The sequence below is a fragment of the Perognathus longimembris genome, chromosome 28 (genome assembly GCF_023159225.1).
Source record: "Perognathus longimembris pacificus isolate PPM17 chromosome 28, ASM2315922v1, whole genome shotgun sequence".
Classification (NCBI taxonomy): Eukaryota; Metazoa; Chordata; class Mammalia; order Rodentia; family Heteromyidae; genus Perognathus; species Perognathus longimembris.
Window position 1 is genome coordinate 95,773,116 of NC_063188.1, and position 21,011 is coordinate 95,794,126.

A 21,011-nucleotide genomic window follows, 5' to 3' on the forward strand; every position below is an offset into this window, starting at 1 on the left:
ATTTTTAATCATTCACTTAATTTGTCATAACTCAAAAAAATTCAATAAATGCTTGCCATTTTCTACTCAGCTATTAGCTTCATATTTAAAAATATTTTCTTTTTGTGATTGTTAAACTGAAAATCTATTGAGGGAAAACAAATTTATTAAAGCTAGAAAATTGTAGAAATAAATTGGTAATTGTTTAACCTATCAGTTATATGATTAAAAATCTTTACATGTTGACTGGTAACCTCTTTTTACAACTACTTAGAGACGATAAATGTATAATTATGCGATTGGAACCTAGCAAATAAAGAAGATATTAAGAGACCCTTCATATCTATTGTAGAATATTTTAATAGAAATCTATAGCCCAGAGAAATGAAGAATCTTATTAACATCTTATTTTCCCTTTTAAAATATATTTCTTCTCCATCTTAAAATATTATCTTAAGTGAAATAGAATCACATACTAAAGCTACAATTTTAATGTATTTTTGAATTCTTACATTTATTAAATAATGATATAAGCTGGGCACTACTGGCTTATGCTTGTAATCCTATATACTCTGGAAGAGACTGAGATCTGAGAATCAAAGTTCAGAGCCAGGCCCAGCAGACAAATCCAAGAGATGCTGTTCTTTTTTCTTTGCCAGTCCTGGGCCTTGGACTCAGGACCTGAGCCCTGTCCCTGCCTTCTTTTTGCTCAAGGCTAGCACTCTGCCACTTGAGCCACAGCGCCCCTTCTGGCCGTTTTCTATATATGTGGTGCTTGGGAATCCAACCCAGTGCTTCATGTGTAGGAGGCAAGCACTCTTGCCACTTGGCCATATTCCCAGCCCTCCAAGAGATTCTTATGTCCACTTAAGCACCAAAGAGCCTAAACTGGAGGCATGGCTCAAATGGTGGAGTGTCAGGTGTGAGCAAAAAGGAAAGAGATTGCAAACCTCTGAGTTCAAGCCCCAATGCTGACAGAGAGAGAGAGAGAGAGAGAGAGAGAGAGAGAGAGAGAGAGAGAGAGAGAGAGAGGAGATTTGATATGTATATGTTATATGTGTGCATATATATATATATATATATATATATATATATATAATTTCTCCCCTGTGGGACTAAAATTTGTACACATGGCCTCATTATTCCTAGTCTGGACCTCTACTACTTATACCATGCCTCCAGTACTGCTGTATTTGCTGGTTATTTTTTAGATAAAAATCTCTTTTTCCCTCTTGGAAAATGCTTTAATAAAGATCTAAGGAGACAGAGTTACTTAGAGTTTTCTTCCCAAGATTTCCTTGAACTACCACTTATGCCATGCCTCCAATACTGCAATTTTTGCTGGTCATTTTTGAGATAAAATCTTCCAGGTCTCAGAGTCCAAAGAAGTCATGATTACAGATGTGAACCACTAGTGACCAGCTCTATATTATGGTTTTGGCTTGTTCTTCATATATGAACTAATGTATTAGCAAATACGAATTTATGACTCTAGTAAAGAAAATGCCAAAATTCACTGAAAAATTCACCAGTCTTTTGGGCTAACTCTTCAAGTGTTGATACAGGCAGCAAAGCTATCAATAGGAAAGTTTATTAAAAGACTATGTAAAATTTCAATTTGTTTTATAAATGCAAAATAACTTACATAAGTAGCATATCTTAATTTCATGACTTAAACTTTAAATTCACTTAGCTTTACCTCTGTAAGTCCAAACTAAACATTGAACAAAAATATTATAATAAAATATCAATAATGGTATATAAAATAGTTAAATTGTAGTTCTTTCTTGGGGGGGCGGGATTTACATTGTAGAGAATTGGCAACCTGGTGATTCCAGGACAAAAAAATGGGAGACTAAATGTATCTTAAAATAGCCAAGTATTCCATATTAATATAATTGGAGCAATGGTAGCTGTGTCTCCTTTCCAGGTCAGTTCGGAAGTGATCCCACAATTCAGCAGCCAAGTTTGTATCATCGCTAAAAATAACAGCATAACATTTTCTCCCTAAAGTCTATGTAGAAAACAAATGTACTGTAATAATTATAGCCATTATTTGTGGCAATTTTTGTGAGCCCTGAAATGAATGCAAATATTTAGGAATAGGGATCATCAATTCATCCTGGAGAACTATTTGACACTTTGACTTTGAAACATAGTATATGCTTTCCTTATTTTAGTTGGAGTTATGTTAGAACAGAGGAAAATGTAAGTATAGAATCATTTTCTAAGCTGTAAGAAAATGACAAAAATGTTATAAAATATACACAATATACATTTGAGAAATATACATTTCTCAGCCCAAATCATACTAGTGTTCATCAATGCGGACAAAAATAGATACATGATTGATCACTGGATAAGCAATCTTAAAAACATGCCTTCAAATATCATCTGGTAATCAAAAACTCCTATGATGTAATATATGAATAATGATGTGTATGAAAGTTAAAATTCCATCAACCCACTACGTTTAGACAAAAAAACTAAAATGAAAATGGTCACAAGTCCTTCAGTTTTTATTTTACCAGACAATTTTAAAATATTTTGAGAACAAATTAAAATATGTATCATGATTAAGTATTAAGGACAGTAAGTGTTTAGACAACCTCCATGCCTTCCTGTGGAATGTTTCAGAGTTTGCACACAATAAATGCCAAGGCTTTATAGCTTCAAAATATATGTAACATTTTTCAATGAGAAACTAAATTCTTCTAAGGAGACTATTACTAAGCAGCATTCCAGCAAATATTACTTGAAACTTTATAATTGGGAACTAGTGTCAGTGTTATCATATATTTAATTTATATTCACAGGCTAATGACTTTTTTTATCTTTCATTGTTTTCTGGTATCTCACCACACTTGGTAAGATATTTTTCTGTACCATAGAATATTATTTCTGATGGAGTCGTTTGCCAGTGTATCTTTCAGAAACAAAATGTACTAGATTGGGCTGGGGATATGGCCTAGTGGCAAGAGCGCTTGCCTCCTACACATGAAGCTCTCAGCTCAATTCCCCAGCACCACATATATGGAAAACCGCCAGAAGGAGCGCTGTGGCTCAGGTGGCAGAGTGCTAGCCTTGAGCGGGAAGAAGCTAGGGATGGTGCTCAGGCCCTGAGTCCAAGGCCCAGGACTGGCCAAAAAAAAAAAAAAAAGTACTAGATTAATACAAAGTCTTCAATACAAAAGACTAGTCAGAAGTAAGTTAGTTTATGGAAGTAGCCAAGTACTCAGTAATCATATGCTCACCTAATCATATGCACATGATGGTGGGTTTAATCTTCTATACCTCCAAATAAATTTGAATTCCTTGGTATTGTGCTCTTCTAGTAGTACAGACTAAATTAAAACTTATTCCAACGTTTTCATTAGTATTAAGTGTAAAATGATAAAATTGATACTAATTTTTGCATACACTAGACAGGATAGTACATGCTTGTATTCTCAGCACTCACAGTGCTGAGAAAGGAGGATCATGAGTTTAAGATTAGCCTGGGATTCACAGCAAGACCGTGTCTTAGAACATAATGAAAAATTAAACTTTTGAGTAGATAAATAAGCATATCAACTAACTTTTATCTCATTCTAAATACATTAAAATGCTTTATGAAGTACTTAGAAACATTAAATAAAACACATATATGAAAGAATAATGAAGGATGAAAATACACAAATGTTGGAAATACCGAGATAATGCATAACAGAAGTTAGGGTGGGAATATCAATTTAATGAGTGATTATTCCAAGATAGAAGTAGAGGGCAAAGGCTCAGTGATAGAAGGCAGAACACAATTGTATGTAGAGCACAATTCTATGTAAAATGTAGGGAGACCACATTGTGATTTTATTCCTGAGGAGAAACCTGTAAATCCCTATTAAATTAAGCTGAGTGGTATTTTACCAATCACAAACTGCCTGCTCCATATCTTTGGGTAAAAAAGTTAAATTTCTATGGTCAGAATTTTGAGCTTGGGTTAAAGCTGTGAATTAAATCTACTGCTTTCTATTTTGTGTGAAAACCCCAGGGCTAAATATTAACAAAATGGCATTCCTAGATGTCTCATACTACTCCTGAAGATAAGATTCCCACACAGATTATAAAAGAGGGAAAAGTCCTATCGAAAAATAACTTGAGCAGAAGTTTAGCAATTGGGAATCCCAATGTCCAAAGAAGGGAACAGGAAGATAAGGTGTCCAATCTTGGCACAGAAATTTAGTAAAGTTAGTTGAAATGTTGATCAATCTTGTCATGAAACTCAATTCTTTCTTTCCCTGACACTGTCTCCACCTTCACTGACTGTCCCTTCTGAGTCCTTTGTATATAGTCTCCCTAATCTTGTAGATTTTGGATTAATACAGCACATTAACTGAAGGCTTAGCCTAAATGCCCTCAACTCTCTCTGCCTTATTTCTCATCTTGTAATTCTTTCAACTCAAAGTTCAGACTATTAATACTGTTGTGATGCTTCCCAAATATCAAAATCCCCAAATCCTTTCTATACAAATAACTGCTCACCTGACATCTCCTGTTAGCACCATTTAGAAGATAAACTAACAAAATCTTCATTTACCTGAAATTCAAACTTAATTGTGTATTCTGTATTTTAATCTAGATTTAAACAGACATTTCCAACATTAATACACCTACCCCATAATTCTTCTATGTATGAACTAAAATGCTTCATTTACATAGGGGAGATTCAATTCAAGTAGACTCAGGCATGTGAAAGCTAACTTGGGGGATAAATGAAAGAGCATGGGGATGGAATTGACTTCAGACATAGACTTTAGGGACTTCTGGTTATCACCAGGATTTGGTTTGCTTGTGTGTTGCTCTGATTCCCTGAAGTGCTTTCTCAGCATGGTAATCTCCAATTGTCCCAAGATGAAATCTTACTTACTTATCAAACACTTTTTTTAAAAAGCATCTGGTTTCCCAACAATTTTATCCAAATACTCAGGATTCATTTAATCGGTCCAAGTACTGTAACTAAGTTAATCACTTTGATAGAATATTTGCAAATTCTGACAAATCAAGCTTACACATCACATATATATTGGGAGCTGGGTTGAAAACATCACCTGTATTTGGAAGTGGGAATGGGAGGTGAACAGGAAAAAGTAACAGAGCACATAGTTCCTTTAACTAAGTGCTCAAATCACAAATGTAGTCATCATTTTCATGCTCTATTTCTTTTACCCAAGAATGAGTATATCTGCCAGTATCTTCCATTCTTATTCTAGTATTTATCTGAAATCAGAGTCGCTTCTCATCTATGTGACTACTGTCTTGTTCCTAGACTCTTGACAAAATGCCCTATCTGTAAGACTCATATTTCTGTCCCTGAAAGTCAATTTTCCTTACATCAGTATTTAAAAAAAAAAGATATACAATTGTGTCATCTCTTTGCTTAAAATTACTCCGTAGCTTCTTACACTATGTGATCTGATTCTTGCTAAACTCTAGACATCATTCATTCATCTATGCACAACAACTCAACTCACTGTATCTCTGCCACATGGGCCATGTTGATGTTTTTCAAATGTCTAAAGTCACTCTTCCCTGGAGCCTCTGTGTTTGTTTTCTTCTACTTGGAACATTTTTCCTTTCCTGTATCTGGCTCTGTTCTTCCTCTGGGCCACAAATAAAGGTCATCCTATATAAAGAAAATACACAGTCATTGTCCCATGTAGGTCCACCATTTATCAAAATAGATTGAGATGCTTCAATGTTAATTTTGAAGACTGCTCTGGGGAAATATTGAAGTGAGATCTCCAAATGTGTGGTTTGGTGATATAAGCAGTCCCTAGTATAATAGTCAGAGGACTGTGATTCTGTCAATCAACTATTCATTAACTAGGACATAAAAATTAGATTATAAGAATGAGACTATAAATTAGTGAAACTGAGTGCCACAAGGTGTGACATTCTCTGAGTGATTTTTTTTCAAGGAAGCTTTATCTAATGAAGTTGCAAAGAATGAAATAAAGTTGGGAAGAGATTAGATTAGATTTTTTGTAAACTATTTTACAATCCAGCAGGTAGAAATTCATACAATGGTACAATCCTTAATTTCTGTAAAGTTGGAATTCTTTTGAATAAGCTCTTATATGAGGGTCAAATCAAGAGTTAAGTGTTGGGCAATTAACTGAAGAGAAGTAACCTTGACACAGATTAGGGATCACTTGTGAATGCACTCAATTATAAACTTCTGATAAAATTGAGGTCAGTACTAAAGAAGCAAATATTTGATACTTAGAAGAGCATTCCCAGAACATGACAAACATGTAGTTTAGACTCTAATTATTTTCAGAGGAAAGAAAATTATACATTTTAGAATAATAATAGAAGTATGTCTTTGGAATTTGGCTAAGTTCTTCCTTGTTTCTGAACAACAAATAAGCAATCAATCAAATGACAACACAACAAAAAGTAATGTAAATGTTTCTGGTAAGTGTGTTATCAATCAAATTGAAAATTATAAGTATTAGATGTTTGGAGTAAGTAGTTTTTCACAAAGTAAAGAAGCAAAATAGCAAATTTGTATGCAGAGCTAAAACCATTGTGCAGTTTCTTGATCTCATTGAGTAATTTACTTATTCAACCCTAAAATAAATTTTACTGATTTTCAGTCACTGTGCTAATAGCAGAGAAGATGATTATAACAGTGACATAATTTCAGATCATTTAGTTTATTGTGAAAGAAATGCATACATATATACATATATAATGCATATGTATATATGTATGTATGCATATATAAATAATTATATGCAAATAATTGCAGTGAAATGATATATGTAGATTGAGAGTACTCTCAGAAAGGTCTTTTCTTCAGGAAATGTTGGTGGCATTTTATCATGAGATGGATTTTTTCCTCAAGTGTTTTCGAAAGGAATAGTATATTCAAAGAGAAAGCTACAATCAAAATGGAAAGGATTATGAAAAACAAAATTGTAGTACACAATAGAGAACTACATTCATTTGATTTCAAATATTTACTCACCATTTCCTGCATGCTAGATGCTATTGGATGCTCCAGGGATAAGGCAGAGATTATTACAGATTTGAAACATCAGTAGGTAACCATCGTGAGAAATGATGACATGTGGAAGTGTAAGGGAATGAAGATGGCAAATGAAGTACGTCATCTCAAATATGGTGCTCACAGAAACAAAAATATTTTTCTGGTATGAAGTAAAAGTCAATTACAGCTCTAACTCACTTTGCCTCCTGTTAACGTCTGCACACACACACACACACACACAAAAAAAAAAAAACAAATTATGTTATTCACTCATTCTCACTACCATTTAAAATTTAATTTTTCTAAATATTCTGCAAAAATAAATATTATTTATTTCCTATTTCACTCATGAAATGATTATCTTTGCTCACAAAGCTGCCAGGTTCATGGAAAATAATAACAATTTTTTTCAATCTCATGTATCTCAATGATCTTCCTTTTAGAAATATGTGACAGAAAATATAGGGTAGAATTCTTATCTCTTTAACCAGTTGTATTGTTATAACCATTAACATCCCATTGCTTAAATGTAATATCAGAGAGATATGTGAAGTTTTGAACTTTATTTTTTAATTTATTTATTTTCAAAGTGTTAAACAGAGGGGTTACACTTTCATGTGTAAGGCACTGAGTTCATTTCTTATCAAACTTGTTACCTCCTCCCTCATTTTTCTCCCACTTTCCCCCCTCCCCAACACCCCTCCCAGTTGTACAGTTGGTTTACAGCATATTGTCTTTTAAGTATCGCTGTTGCATTGGTTCACCTTTCACCCTTTGCCTCCCAATTTTGATGTTCCCCTTCCCTTCCCTAGTTCCCATAAACACATGAACTTTATTTTTTACTGGATCCCAATGAAGTACAGAAATTGAGACTAAACCTTTAGAATGTTCATAGCAATTTGACAGAGCAATTTTCTGCTTGTAGAAGCTAACAATAATTTAAGGATGGGCTTTGTAGTATGTATGTTTCTTTTTTGTAAGTTGAACATTATTCTATTAAAATTATCCATCTGTGAGGGATGTGAATGGTGGTGCTCAAAGTGAATGAACAAATAGAATTTTTTAAAGTACTGATCTGCGGGGCACAATGTGGAAACTATTGCTGTACAACATTTTTTGACATTCCAAATGTGATGATCATTCATTTCCACTCTTCCAGAACTTTGATCAAATTATAATTTTTATCCAAGTACAAGTTGCAGCAGATTATTACTGAGCACACATTTTTGTATATCTTTCCATATTTATCTTCTTAATTGGCATTTACCTTCAGCATGTTCTCTGTGAACTTTCATTTTCCTAAAAAAACCTATAAGCATACTTAAATCAGAATGCTAAAATGATTACTGCTTCACAAAAGAATTTAAAACTTGAAAACATGCTTTGGAGTATTAATAATAACATTGGGTCGTTTCAATAAGAGTAAACCTTGCTTTGACTATATCTTTGATTTTTATTGTGTATGCATATATTGCTGCCTAGAAAAAATAAAGGCAAGAGTATCATCAATGCTATTTGAAGGCACACACTCTTAAATCTTATATTGTCTCATATTGGAATGGGGAACAAGGAAAATAACTTTAGCTTAGCTTTTAAAGGACATGCCCATCAGAGTGATGTTGTAAGCACATGGGAAACCTTGTCAAAAGAAAGATGATGCAGAGAGAGGACGGGACAGCACATATTCAGAACCTAAACAAGAATGAAGAGAGGTTAATCACTCCTATTACAATTTTCTACACTGATTTGTTGTGACAACCAGTCAAGATAAGAACAAAATGAGAATGAAAGGCTGAAGTACAGAGGTTAAATCCATATGACTATTATGAGTGCCTACTCTTAAACTCTTCATAAATGTCTCTAGTTTTTTATAAGATAGCCTCAGAACTCAAGGCATTCCTAAAGAGTATCTAACAAAGAACTTTAATTATAGTTTATAAATTATGAATTAAAAACAGAAAATTACATGAGAGAGAAATAACAAACAAAACTTTAACACTAATAAATAATTGACTTTTTATTTTTAATGAAGTGATTTTCAACTTTTATTGTATATAAGAATCGCCTACTTAAATCAATCATTTGAGATACTAAAACAGTAACAGTATGATGGATCGGAAATTCTGTGCTAGCATCTAGAAATTAGAGCAGTCTAAACACCAGTGTTGTCAAAACTGGTCTGACACCCACACTAGGCCACGTTGTTCTCTTCTATAAATGTAAATAATCTTACAGAATGTCAACATCAGACATGATCACTCTGAGACCAAGATGAAATGAAATATAAATAAGGTCACTATACCACCTATAAAATACCATGCTTCTGTTTTCAGCTGATAGGAGTTGCCACTCTTTCTTTGCCTCTTACAGATTTTTTACCACTCTAGTCAGCCCTCCCTGTAGGTATTTTGAGATAACCATAGCTTACTAGCAGCACCCAATCTAGATTATCTCCACTTGTTCAATGTTCTTCAAGACCTCCTAACCTAAGCCTAAATCTTATTTTAAATCATTTCTAAAATTCTCTTATCAATACATCACACATTCCTCATGTGTGTTTTCTTTCAAAGAATCAAGCAATAAACCTAATTTTTCTAATACTATCATCATATATCTGGTGTTCTGTGGATAGAAGGAATCAATATCTGTATAATAAGCATAAGCAAATATAGTATCAAATATGACTGTTAATTACCAGGAAATGAGAAATTGCTGGATAAAATAGTTCAGGGTGTGAATTTGATCAAAGCATATTGTACACATAAGTGGAAATATAATAAAGCCCTTTTTCATAATTATTTACACACATGTACCTTCACAATCTGTTCTTAGGGGAAAAATGAGATTTACTTATTCTCCATCCAACTTGTGTAACACTATTTATTAAAAAGAACATGATTTCCCTCATTGTATTTCAGTGTCACTATAAAAGCAATAAGAAGATAATGTAAGTGTGGGTCTGTTCTGAATTCTCCATTCTTTTTGTGTGTTCTGATTATTATTGAGTCAGTATTATAGTTATAGTTACTAAAGCTTTAAAGTAAATATGTCTGATAGTAAATGTTCTTCAACTTTATCATTTTCAAGCTAATCTTAACTCTTTTTAATTCTTTCTATTGTCATACCCATTTAAAAAGTAGCTTATTAATGTCCACAATCAAAATCTAACTGAAATTGGGATTACATCAAATTTATAGATGTAAGTCAACTTGAGAAGTATTGATAGCTCAACAAACATATATAATATAGTCCATCAACATTGTATGACTCATCCTTTACTTTTATCTTACTTGAATATTTGTTCTGTGTGAAATCTGGCAAATGTCTTACTAGCGAAAAATGCACACAGAATACAGTTTTATACCCTAACATCTTGACTGGTTATCCTAAGCTCCAGTTATGATATTTGCAGTGTAGTGTGACTGTCATAAGCTCTAAACTCTAGCTGTGTCTTCACTGTAAAAGTCTCTGTACACATTAAGAGTATAAAACTCACCAAGGGAAATGCACAATTGGATGAATGCAAGATTCATCTAAAAATGTTTCTTCTTTTCAAGATCAAAGTCTCGCAACTATTGGCAATTATTATATTTCACTTTTGTAATTTTATCATTGTGCATATCTGCATATTTTATGTTTTATTCCATTCTGTCTTAAAGAGAAAGGTCTCACATTTAATTGTTATGCTGAGTTGTAAATTAGCCTTGTAACATGTTTTGACAAATGGAAACCATGAGCCATGATGAAAGAGAAAAGTAAGCTAAGGAGAACTATAGAAGTATGAAAATAGCTGTATGTTTTTTAAGTTAATAGGAGGTATTTTGTGCAAGAGGTGGCCAGCATCAAGTAGCAATTAAGAGACACTATGGTTCAAGTGAAATACCACCTTTAGTGAAAAAGGTAAGCAAGAGCATGAGACCTAGTTCAAGACCCAGTATCAGCACCAAATCAAGAAAAGAAGAAAAAAGTAAAGAAAGTAAATAGCTATCCCCAAATAATAAAGTATGCAGAAATAAATCTTACAATAGCTCTGGTTTTAGAATTTTTCAGCTTACAAATTTGTTTTCTTGTCAATTATATCTGTCATTAAAATTTGAATTCTTTAATTCAAATCACTTTCAGGCTATTTCCTAATAAAGGTTATGCGGCGTTCATCTCTACTTTATATTGAGTTGTTTCCTTCTAAAACACTACAGATTACTAGAGAAAAGAGTGATTATTTAAATGCTCTAGGAAGTATACATGTTCTAAAATAGATTCAGGCAATCTGACAGAATAGAACTGTCAGAAACTAATTATTATTAATTTTTATTTGTGTTCTATCTGAATAACAACCATTGGATTTATTCACAAAAACAACTGAATCATTTACTGTAATAAATTTGCTTAGGAGAAAATAAAAATGGAAGAGCTTGTTATTTTACAAAGAATGGACTATATTAACATAATGGGCTATTTTTCTCTATTGAAAATTGGCAGATACATCCCATATAGCTTCAATATTGTAAATAACATGCTGTGTGACAGCATAAATCATACAAGCTCCATCTGCCTCAATTTTATCAACTAAAAAGCTACATGATTGATTTAGATTATCTCTAAGGTCACTCAGAAGTTTTAAAAAATCTATTGTTTTGTTTATATTTGTACACACCAACAAGAGATGCAAATACTAATGTCCTTCAATGTGCAATTTTCCTACAATACAGAATTCCAAAGTAAATATAATCTAAGTATGAGATTTATTCTTCCTTATCTTACATCAATGCTCATCTCAACTATAGCCTGTGAGGAAATAAGAAGACTAAAAAACTAGGAACCAGTTAATAGCTAAGGAGTAAACTGTAATGTAGTTTTACATCATAGAACATAGATAACACTTTGTCTGGAGACTTTATGACCTAAATGCTTAATACAAGACACTCCCCATCCAGCCAGGCAATTTCATATGTCTTAGAATCAAAGCTAAGAAACATTAGATGTTTTAATAGCCTTATGAATTTAATAGCCTTAGGAATGTCTATAATTACCCATTTTAGCAGCAAAGATGCCTCTCAGCCAGAGACACTCAGCCTTTAATAGCCAGAAAGCTACTTTGAATAGGGTTAAAAACACTTTTAAACCTTTTGGGGTTATTAGGGATAATTAAAAGTGGTTGAAAGCATATAATATCATTTATCAAAGCACTAAAAGCTATGCCATAAGAAAAGAATCTCAACATTAGCAAATAGAATTCAAATAATTTCTTGGTTAATACATAACAGAACAATCAAAATAACCTAAACATATTTCTTTTATGCTTATTTTATATCGACTCTGTTATGTAGATTAGATCTGATATAACATAATATATATGTGTGTGTGCACATATATATGTATATATACACATATATGCTTATATATGTATATATTTCCAGTTTAACCTTGCTTATATATGAAGTAATGTAAATTTTAAATAGAAATATAAACAAAACTTAAGTAAAAGTCATATATATATATACATAATATTTATGTATCACTACACTTGAACCTAGCCAAAAGGTTCATATTATTGTTATGGTTGTTCCCTATGGATAGTCATTTAAACTGTATAACCTCTATTTGAAGACCTAAAACATACTATTGAAAATTTCTACAAATGTTACAGCAATCATAGTAGCCTAATTTTGAAAGTGAAGGCCTCTATCTCACTGTGACCTAGATTCACACACACACACAAAAAAAATGGTTTCTGTGTGCTGAGTCACTGTCATTATTTTTAATAACTTTAGAACTTTTCATTGTTTTAATCAGGAGGACATGATATGTGTGGAATATTATTTAACAAAATAAATGTAAGTTGCTTTCTGTAATGTGAGATGAACAAATGTGCCTTCAACATATCATTCATTAACTTGTAGTTAGTTGTAATTTTCCAGAGTTACAAAAGGGAATATTAGGCTGTCTGAACCACACAAAAATACATATTTATGCTTAAATACATTGCTTAATAAATAATCTAAATCTGATATAAAAGTTAAGATGAGCAGCTCTCCCAGGGTTAACTTTCTGTCACTGTGTCGTTGTTATGGTAAATTTTGATCATCCATTTGACTGCACTAGCTCAATAGCTATATGCATATGATCATATAAAATGATATTTATTAAAATGAACTCCAAGAAATGAAAACAAGAGGGTTTTTTCTACTGTTGCTGTTTTTGTTTTCTGTACTTTTTATCTTGTTTGTATGCTTATCTGCTTTGGGGAGGATAAAGGGGATCATAGAAATGGAGGGACAAAGGGTGAACAAATGCAGCAGTTATACTTACTAGACACTATGTTGAAAATAAACTATATAACTTGTGGAGTAAATGGGAAGGTGAAACTGTGAGAAAACAAGGGAAGAGGTGGCACTGTTCAAAGAGAAATGTACTCCTTACCTGACTTATGTAACTGTAACCTTGATGGCCATCACCTTTACAATAACAATTTTTTTAAAGAAGTGTCTAATAGGGAAGCACAGCTCTGATGTGTCTAGGAGTGTGTTTCCAGGGAGAATTAACTAAAGGGAGAAAAACTTCCCTGAATGTAGGCAACCCTGTCTTGTGGGGGAAAGGTGATGAGACAAAAAGAGACCCCACCAGTATAGCATTGCTTCTTTTTTTGCTAATACGTATGTTAATATGGTTACTATGTACAGGATTTAAGAATTCACCCAAAACTGGACTAGTGGTAATTGTGGTGGTGGTAATTGTGCCTGTAATTCTTGCTAATTGCAAGGCTGAAATCTAGAAGATCATTGTTCAAGAATAGCTTGCAGAAAAGTAAGTACCTGAGACCCCCCACTTCTCATTGCTAACAACAGCAGTATAAACCTGTAATCCCAAGATGTGTGGAAGGCTGAGAATGAACCTTCTAAAGGGCATTGAAAATGGCATCTTCTTCATAGATAAACTTGTAGAAATGCTTCTTTCGTTGTTGTTTCACTGGCTTGGTTTTCATATGAAAATATTTAGAAAGTTTAATACACTTTCCCCATCTTAAAGGCTACATGTTGTTTATATCATCACTATCTTAAGGCTTATCAGAGATCCACATCTCTAAAAGATGGATGGAAAGATAAAAACAGAAAATGAGGAGCTGATGATTGATTACTCTTGTTCTGGAATGTTAGCCATAGTAGAAGGATTGCAAACATAGGAGTGTAAGAGTGTAGTAACTACTACAAAAACACTCTGGCTACTTCTTTTTGTACAAATAACTGTTCACTTACATGTTCCTAAAATATCTCTAGGGAAAAACCTAGTCAATTTATCAACATGTAAAACATAATGAAGTTTGTCTAAAACTATACTTACATTGTTCCTGTAGTATCTATGGTGTCTCTATGCATTAATTATTTTTGGGTACCGGTGCCAGAGTTTGAATTCAAGGTCTTAAGCTCTCATTATGCCTTCTTGTCCACTGCTGCCACTCTACCACTTGAGCCATGCTTCTACTTGGACATTTTGCTAGTGAACTGAAGATGGACAGGCTTGTGAACTTTTTGGACTGGTCTGACTTTGAACCATGATCCTCCGTGTCTCATCCTTCTGAGTAGCTAGGATTACAGGCGTTAGCCACCAAAGGCTAATATTTATTATATTTGGACATATGTTCAATTCATTTTATACATTTAGAAATACCCATCCAAAGACTTATGTCAAATGCTTTCTTTTGGGAATTTTGTTGCCTCAGTTAGGTAGCATTAATTGGTTATTAATCATTCTCTTTGTGTGCAGTATATAGAAAAACATATCCAGAAACAAAGAACTACTTTTTCAGACAGCCATGTGACTTTAAAGACCATCATTTGTTTGGTGGCCCAAATAATCTGGTTGTTCATTAGATGATATGAGGTATCGCTCACAGGCTCTCATCAAAACTGAAGTAATCATCCTGCTTCGGGGAGTATTACCTGATGCCATTACCTGACAACATAATAATAACTCCTACTGGATATTCTTTGATCAAAGGGAAATGTATCACAGAAGGTTATAGGCACTGTATTCAAAGATACATTTATGTAGAGATAAAAGACCTAGCCTGGTAGCATCCTTTAGGACAACACTGAAGAGCAATTTCAGCTCCAAAGCTCTCCTTTTACGATGAGAGAACTTATAACCACATTGTAATTTAATTTCCCTCTCTTAGACTTGAAGCTACATCTGCTCTACCACAGGTGGCAGTTCTGAGGGCACTCCCGAGTCTTGCCAATATCAATCCTACATCTCAAAATCAATTTCCGGGATATGTGACCTAAGATATAGAATTTTAACTTGGCTATGTTCACTAAATAATTAAGTTACTGTGGTAAACTGGTGGGAGCATGGATAAACAGATATCTAAAACTACAATCTGAAGGAGAAAGCAAAACAGGCAGCTTGATCCAATAACAATTTCATACTTAGTCAAGAAATAGTGGTATTAAATCTTCTGTGGTAATTATTCATTCCCTCATCTTTTCATCCAAACTATAAATCCTGATAGTACTATACTGTTGGAAGTTAAGCAGCTTAGAAGGCTATATCTTATGGCTATGGACAGTTATTAGAACACTAAAATTTTAGTAGAAAATCAAAATTCCCTTAACTAGAACAGATAACACCCTCCTTTGGGACACCAAGAAATTCTGGCAATTGAGGTATCTAACTGGAAGGGATATCTGCTTTAACAATGCTTCCCTCCTCCCCCCATCAATTTGGACTCAGTGTGCATTCAGTTCTCCTCTAAGTGGAAAACAGGATAACAAAGGAGTAACCAGTAATAACTCTGAAATGGACATTAATGTGTTTGAATCATACCTTTGGGGAGTCTACCACGACTTTCAACTAAAAGCAGTTGTACTGTACACATAAAATGAGTTAAAATTCAAATTTTCAAATAAGTATGGTGAGTGCTTGCTCCCAGCTGTGAGGGAGTGGTTAGTAGGCTATGTGAGGTGACAACTCTTTCACAATCAGCTGTAGTTGCTGTGTGCTACCTTAAAGTGTCATCTTCTCTGAGCAGCTTCTGTCATCCAGAAGGGTAAAGGCCCTGCCAGAGTGAGGAATTGTGATGAGTTTTGCTCAGTCCAGGATGTCCTGTTGAATTACCTTTGGTGTGATCAAAACTATATCACCGATCAGCATACTTTGTCCAGTCCTGCATTCTCCAACTTTCATGGTCTTCATTCCTAATAAATAATATTGTTTCAAAGAACCAGAATGGCATAAGCCTATGCCACACAAATTCATTGATTCATATTTATGTGAAAGACCATGAACCTAATGTCAATTCTAATAGTCTCATTATTGTACATGATAATCATAAATTATGTTAATAATGACCAGAACTTAAATTATCATATGAAAATGTATTTATGGTTTTATGAGACCAGAAATATATATGGAGTAAATTTGAAGAATCATTAGAATACCAGGTATCTAAAACTTGCAATTTTCAGAGATCAAAAATATATTTGAAGTAAATTTGAAGACTCATTAGAACACTAGGAATCTAAAACTTACAACTTTTTCTGTCAGTCCTGGGGCTTGAATTCAGGGCCTGTTGCTGTACCTTAGCTCTTTTGCACAAGGAGAGTGCTCTACCACTTGAGACAGAGTACCACTTTCGGTTTTCTGGTGGTTGATTAAGAGATAAGAATCTTACAGATTTTTCTGCCCCAGCTGGCTTTGAACTGTGATCCTCAGATTTCAGCCTCCTATGTAGCTAGCATTACAAGCATGAGCCACATACACTAGGCAAAAACTTGCAACTTTTTAACATTAAGAACCATTACCATACCACTAAATAATTTACTCATAAATTCAGCTGACCCATATCTACTCAGTACTGTGCTAGACATTGCAGATAATAAAGCTGAAATGATCCTTGTCCCCATGGATTTAATAGTATCATACAGAAGGAAAATACTAAAAATTAATTAAATAGTTAATTGCACAATGTAATAATACCCAGGAAAAGTATTGAGTATGATAAGAACACATGACAAGGACAAGCTTACAAATTTACTTAATCCGGGTGATAAAGTATGCATACAAGCTGAGATGTAAAAAAATAAGTAGGTCCTCACAAAATGGATAGGAAATGATGGTACAGGTGCTAATTTGGAATCATATTTATTTTTTAAAAAATCATTCTCTCTACCATCTCTGAATGATATACTCTACTGGAAAGGGGAAGCAGTGAAAATGAGAGAGGACTTGGAGGTACAATCAAAATGGAGTCTATAAACACAAAACAGGAAGATGGATTACAAAGATAATGATGAATAAACATAATTGGGTATGCTCAAGACAGATGTGTAGGTCAAATCAGGGTACTTTTTTAACCATGGCTCTATGGACATTTTAAGAGGAAAAAAAATTGACATTTTAGGGGGGAAATATCCTCACAATTCTTGTCAGAGCCTGGTTGTTTATTGTGGTATGTTCAGTAACATGCCTATCTTCTTCTCATTTGTTACCAGTAGCACTACCTCCAGAAAGAAAGGGAGGGATGGAGGGATGGAGGGAGGGAGAGAGAGAGAGAGAGAGTGAGAGAGATAGAGAGAGAGAGGGAGAGAGAGGGAGAGAGAGAGAGAGAACCTCCAAAATGCCAAATTTCTCTTGCTCCATTGAGATCACTGCTGTATATGTAACATATATGAATCACATCATAATCTTTTCTTTAGTTAGAAAACAGATACTGAACCCTACATTTGTGAACATTTTTATTAATATAATGTGTTTGATAGAGGTTAAATTTCAAAAAATAAAGTCATTCTATTAATAATGCTAATTCAATGTTTTAATATTCATTATTAATTTTTCTTTACTTCTTGATTGCAATACATAATTTTGACCTTTTTGGGGGTCATTCTGGGGTTTGAACCTACAAAAGTCTAGTAAGCATTTTACATTGAGCAGCACATACAGATCTAATTTTGATTTTCATGATTTAAAAAGTCATAAAAACCCATTGTAAAAATTCATTCTCTGTATTTTACTTCTTAGCAAACATTTCCAATTTTCTGTTATGAATATAATATTATTTAGTTATTTGTTTTGAGATATAGTCTCTCTATGTAGCTCAGGCTGGCCTCAAATTCAAACTATTACTCCTTTATTCTCTCTAGGATTGGGATTTCATGTATAAATTACTATGCCTGGCTAAATTTTATGTTAACACTTTGGTAATTATTGTCAAAAACATACAAATTATGTGAATATATTGTTCACAACACCATGGATGATTTTGCTGAAACTGTTATTTGATAATTATAACTCCAATTACAGAGAGACTTTAATCATACAATATTAAGCGTTGTATTTCAGAGATTTATATATGTTTGTGTGTATATATATATATATATATACCAATATGTATGTATATTATATATGTAATGTCAAGGGGCTGGGGATCTGGCTCAGCGGAAGAGCACCTGCCTGATGAGCACAAGGCCCCGAGTTCGGTCCTCAGCTCTGGAGAAAAGAAAAAAACTACTAAAAAAAACTATATGTAATGTCAAATCTCTGTAAAAGGCTAGAGATTATACATATCTAATTTATGTTACTGCTGAAGCTGAAGGGAAAGGAGGAATTGTAGTAGAGAATTCCCACAGATAATTACATAGTTAATTATAATTTTAATAGCTGGTAAATGTGTGAATGTTTATATTATCACTTCATATGAAAATTATGAATCACATTTAACGCAAATTTAAGCAGTTTAATGTATAAAACAATAGTGTTAGGTACACTATAGTTTAAAATAGTTGATGAATGCTCCTTTTATCAGTAATTTTGAAAACTTACGTTACACTTAATGTAAATTAAACAAGGTGTATTTAACACTATATATTGAATATATCACAGGTTTTAACTGTTTATATTTAAGTCCAGTTTTAATGTTATAAAGTAACGAATTTGATGTGTAGTTCATCTTAAATCTAAAATTTAATTTATATTAATATTTATTTTTATAAACATTATTTGATATATGTTCAATATTTGATAAAATTTTGAAAAGCAAATATACAGAATAAAACATACAATTCCAGAAGAAATATTCTACAAAATGAGTTAGCTAATTGGGTAGCAGGCAAAACTATATCATTAGTTTCAGCAATTGTTGAAGTAACAAGGAAAAATTCCATCTCCTGATGATACTGGAAACATCTCTCCAAATCATGGCAGTTCATATGAGGAGAGAGAATTGGAATCCTTCATTTTCCAGAGAGAAAACACAGGTGATTTTATAGTGATTGTTACATACAATATATATGTTAATACCCTTGCCAATGTTGAAGGAAAAGTATAGTTGATAAAATTGGGAAATAAAACCTGGGAGAAAAGATATATGAAAATAATTAGTGGTTTCATATACTTGTCAAGTTGGGAATCAAAAGCTGCTGTCAAATTTCATTGGTATAAGAAATAAAATAAGAAGAGGTGTACAATTCACAAAGTAGAACATAAAATCAGAAAGAGAAAGGAAATAATAGCAAGTGAGCTGAAACAGGTATCCCTTTAAATGGCGGCAACAACTAAAGAATTAGAAACATAGTCTCCAAATATGGAAATTATTATAAGAAAAGAAAAAATACTTTAAATACCTTTACTTTGGAGAGTGAGACTAAAAAACAAAATTTGAAAACAGTGAGTTCTCATTTTACAAACTTGTCACAATGTATTATAACATTTTTCCACCCTGATTCCACTGTTCCTTCCCATTCCACAGTACTTCGCTTTTCCAGTTTTCTTAAAGGAAATAAATATACATGTCATTTATCTTTATTCTTTATTAGCTCTGTAAAGAAATTACTCTTGAGTTCTGGTGACTCACACCTGTAATCCAGGTCACTTAGAAGGCTTGGGACCTGGAGGATCAAGGTTCAAAGCCTACTGGAGAAGAAAAGTCCGTAAAACTCCATCTCCAATTATCAAGCAAAAAAAACAACAACAACAACAACAACAAGGCTGTAGGAGTCAAGCAAAGAATGAGGCCCTGAGTTCAGGCACTGGTAATGGGAAACTGCTCTTAGAGAAAAACAACATGATTTCATAGGACTTTCCAGTAACTATGATCCACAGAAGCACCAATTTAAACAATCCATCACGCATCATCATCTATGCTCCATCATCTATGCTTTTTGCATTATATAATTGGCCTCAGTTGTCATCTATTCCTCACACCCTATTTCCACATGGATACATGAATCATGATATTTTCCAAAATAGACAGGTACATTATGTCGACTTACTTAGTACATCTGAAATCAAGGTAATTATTTTTAAAGGTTCTTGCTTTTCTCTGCTATTTTCACTTACCACATACATTCTATGGTCCCCAAGCCATTTAATTTGTTACTCATAGATGGCCATTTTTTCTAAGCCTGAAACCTTCAAGAGACAAAAATCTGGAAGGAAGATTTGACTCAAATGACTCAAATGGGGATTTTCATTGTCATTATTCAAGATAATATCAGTGAAATTGTTAGGACATGGCACTTAATGAATAGGAATGGCAAGTAAAGAAATTAAGTCAGAAAGTCTAGGAAATCAAAACAAAAGTCATTTTACCAGCTACTAAGAAGGAGATTGTAAAATTTGTCACATTATGTAAAGAACATAATATATAAGCCCTTTATTTAAGAGAAAGAAGTCATTGAATATAGTCAATATTGCCAATCAAATGTGTCATTCTACACATACTTTGCTATCCATTTTGCTATGACATTAACTCTGCCATAATTAACTATCTCACTATATGAGGCTTTGTAGATAAGATAGAAAAGCAAGAAAACACAGCTGGGTTATGTAAATGTTACTTCTCAAAAAATATATTTAAAGTATATTTTGTATGAGATGATGAAGTACTTAAAAGTAACATACATTTGGCACCTAATACATGTCAAAGGGATATATTAATGAATGCCATTTTGGTGAGGAGCTAGAAGTAGTTCCATATTTCTTATAAAGTTTTTTAACCCCATGG